Source organism: Schistocerca piceifrons, unplaced genomic scaffold, assembly GCF_021461385.2.
Source record: "Schistocerca piceifrons isolate TAMUIC-IGC-003096 unplaced genomic scaffold, iqSchPice1.1 HiC_scaffold_913, whole genome shotgun sequence".
NCBI classification, from domain to species: Eukaryota; Metazoa; Arthropoda; class Insecta; order Orthoptera; family Acrididae; genus Schistocerca; species Schistocerca piceifrons.
This window is the reverse complement of record NW_025729183.1, coordinates 5430393-5434120: the sequence shown is the minus strand read 5'-3', so window position 1 is coordinate 5434120 and position 3728 is coordinate 5430393.

Below are 3728 nucleotides of genomic sequence, written 5' to 3'. Positions count from 1 at the left end.
CAGCTACCGCGCGCTACAGCCTGGGTCGGCCCGCCGAGAATCGCCGCCCCCGCCCAAATGCCGCCCCCACAGCCCCAGCCGACGACCCGCCACAATGGCCAAACCTTCGGCAAAACTCCCACACCGTCGCCGCGGCAGCCCGGCCAGCGCGGCCGGCGCCACAGCCACACAAGCCGAGGCGTGCGGCGATGACGGCCGTGCAAACGCGCCTCCGCCGCCCCATCGCCTTCCGTCGCCCTCCCGCCGTTTCCCGATCGGCCCGCAGCCGTCGGGCCACATCGCGCGCCGTCCTCCTCCTCTCGCCCGCCAACATTCACAGCCGTTTCTCAACAATTGCCCGCCGCAAACGGACGCCGCCTGCGCAACAGGCACCGCCGCCCCTCGCCGCTTCCGACCCAACCCCTCGCCCGAGGCAAACCGCAATCCGAATCTACAGACCAACCCAATCTGCCGTCAGCACACACGACAGCCGACCTTACACGTTACGCGTTACACATTACGTTCTTACACGTCTAGGGTAGGTTAGGTTAGGTGGACGTGGGTTAGGTTAAGGGGACTTGGGTTAGGTTAAGCGTCCAAACTTAGGTTAAGCATTCAAACACGTCAGTCGTCAGACGTTAGGTTAGGTTACACGTTAGGTTAGGTTAAGGGGTCAGTGCTAGGTTAAGAAGAAGCGTCAAACGTAGGTTAAGAAAGCGTTCAAACGTGAGGCGTGAGCCGGACAGCTTACCTTACGTAGACGGTAGGGGCTCAGGCTGAGCTGACCTCACCTCACCACACCACAGGTTAGGTTAGGTTCGGTTCGGTTCCGCTCGGCTCAGCGTAAAGCGCCGAGGTCAGGGTTACGTTCGTTCACCTTCGGGCGCCACACTACTTTCGGTTGAAAGGTCGCGACGGGACGACGTCGGCAGGCACGCCGCAAACAAACAAACAAAACGTACAGACGGGGAGCAGCACGACCACGACCAGATACCGAGCGCGAACGAGACACACGCGAACCACCCCCACCGGCCAAAGGGCACCACACAACAACCCAGAGCACCACGTGTCGACACCAGAGCAACCCGCCGCTCACGCGACATGGCTGGCACCGAAGGGCAACCGCCCGCAACTGCGCTTTCCGCGCCGGCCCGGACGCACGTCGTGCTACAACACCACCACTACCGTACACAACATCACTATCATGCGCGCCCGCGGCTCGCCGCCGTCGCAGTCGCAGCCCCAACGCCAGCACTTTTGCACCACCATTCACACGCACCGCAACACAGCTCGCCGACACAGCCGAACAAAACAAACAACAGCAACAACGCCGCCGCCTCTACTTGTGCCGGCGACCCACCCCGCCGATGGCGCACCTTTCGCCAGCCGGCAATCGACACGCACGCACCCACCCACCCACCGGGGCCCAGTGCAAAAACACACAAAAATAAAAAAAAAATTAAAACACAAACGACACGGGAAGCGCACACCGCCACTTCGCGCGCACGCCACCCACCAACCAGTCGTCGTCTCAAAATAACAAACAACAACCAAAACACAAACAAAATAAACTAACAACTAGGGCAACACAAAACAAAAACGCCTCGCACGAACCGCCCACAAAACGAACAAGCACACGCACAGCCTCTGCTGACGACCACGACGCAGCGGCACGCTGCTCCTGTCCCGCGCCCCGCGCCCCACTCGATTCACAACTCACGCGACACCGTCAACGACGGGCTCGCTTCCCGCAACCTACCACCTTTCGGCCACGACGCACAGCCCCAGCCCCACCCGACGACGCCCGTGGCAACGACTGCACTTTCACCACCGCCTCCCCCCAACACACACACAGCCAGCCAAAAACGCACTCGCGACCCACACATGCACACGCCAACCAGTCAACGTCGACAACCACACGCAAGGCTCGAAACGAAACCGGCGTCCTTCCACGTTGCCATCAAGCTACCTACACGACACAAGACACAAGGACCCAACACAACAGCCGGCCCCACTAATTCCCACTCTCACGCCAAACGCACGCACATTCCCCTTCGCACTGACACCGACCGGCTCGCTACCACACCTCTCGGCAGCCGTTTCACGCCAATTCACCACACCGCCCACACAGTCGACAAGCGCCCGCCCTGTACGGCACGCAACGACGCAGCGCAGCAAAAGGGCGCCCGCAACACATACCTTACCTCTCCTCTCTCTCTCCGCCGCCCGACGCGCCAACCGCCACACCACACCGCCAGCCACTCGCAAATTGTGCACTGCCACCAGCCACACGTCCAACACGCCGCGCCGCCTCCGGCCACCCGCCAGGGGGCGCTCACGTCCGCCGACAACAGCGCGGCCCGCCGGGCCGGGCCGAACCGAACCGAGCCGCCGCTGCTCTGCACTCGGCACGGCCACACCCTGCTGCAGACCGGGCTCGTCTCTCTGTACGCGTCTGCCTGCGCATCAACACAACACGCCACATCGCGCAATGGCCGTGCCGACCTTTTTTTCTCTCTACCGCCATCCCTTCTTCTCGCGTTTTACTCGTTGTTGCAGCAGCGGCGCACACCTACACATCCACAGCCCCAGCCGAGCCGAGCCGAGCCGGCCTCACCTCAGGGCCCGCCGCCAGCGTCTCCTCCTCGGGCACAGGTGCGGTGCTGTGGCCGCCCATCCAACCGCATTGCTGGCCGTCCAGCCGCCAGGCGTTCCCACTGCCGCGAGCCACGCCGCGCACCGACCCTGCTGCAGAAAACGAAGCATGGCCAGAGACCGACCGATACACAAAGCAAGCCGTCGCCTCGCCTCTTGTCCTTCCTGCCTTCCTTCCGCCCCCGCCCTTCTCAACACCACCGCCTCTCCACTTTCGCCCCCCCCTTCCTGTTTTTTTTTTTCTTCTTCTTTCTTTCTTTCTTTCTTTCTTAGGCCCTCTCTCCTTCCCGCCATGGCGGTTACGGCACCGCCTGCAGCAGCAGATTTTTTTTTTTTTTTTTGCGCCCACACGCCTACTCCTACCACCATTACCTTGCCTTGCCCTGCCCTGCCCTGCCCTGCCCTGCCCATCACAACGTCGCAGTCGAACCGACGCTTGCCAACACACTGCCCACGTTCCTTTCTCTTTTCGGCCTACGCCCATTACGCGCCGCCGCCACAGCATATTCTCCCTTCCCTTCCCTTCCCACAACACACCGACGTCATCACACGCACCCAAAACAGGGGCCACGACCGTGTTCCTCGCCCACTCCCATCCCGCACGGTACGCACATTCCCAACTACTACCGCGCACCCTCCCTTTCCAATCGGTGTGTCTCTGTGTCTGTGTCCTGTCCGCGCGTGACGCCTCTCAACATCCGCCGTCCCCCGTCCCGTTTTCGCCCCCATGCCGTCGTCGCGCCGCCTCCTCCTCCTCCTCCTCCTCCTCCTCCTCCTCCTCCTCCTCCGCCCCGTCCACCGCCGCCCCTGTCCGCCCCGCACCACACCATACACCGCTGCTTGTCCCGGCCGTTGCCACCAAAGGCGCCGACCGCAAACGCGCCACGCCGCAGCCCCCGTGCGTCTCGCTCGCTTGCATCTCCGTGCCGACGCTGCCTCTCTTCCCGCACGCACTCGACCTCGACAACACAGTCTTTGGGCTCCGCCACTGCGTGTTCCGGTGGTACGCACGCTGCAACACGTATGTATTCATTACCAGAGCGATGGCGAGGCATGACAGCATCTCCGTCTGACCAGAGGGTTATTTATCGTTG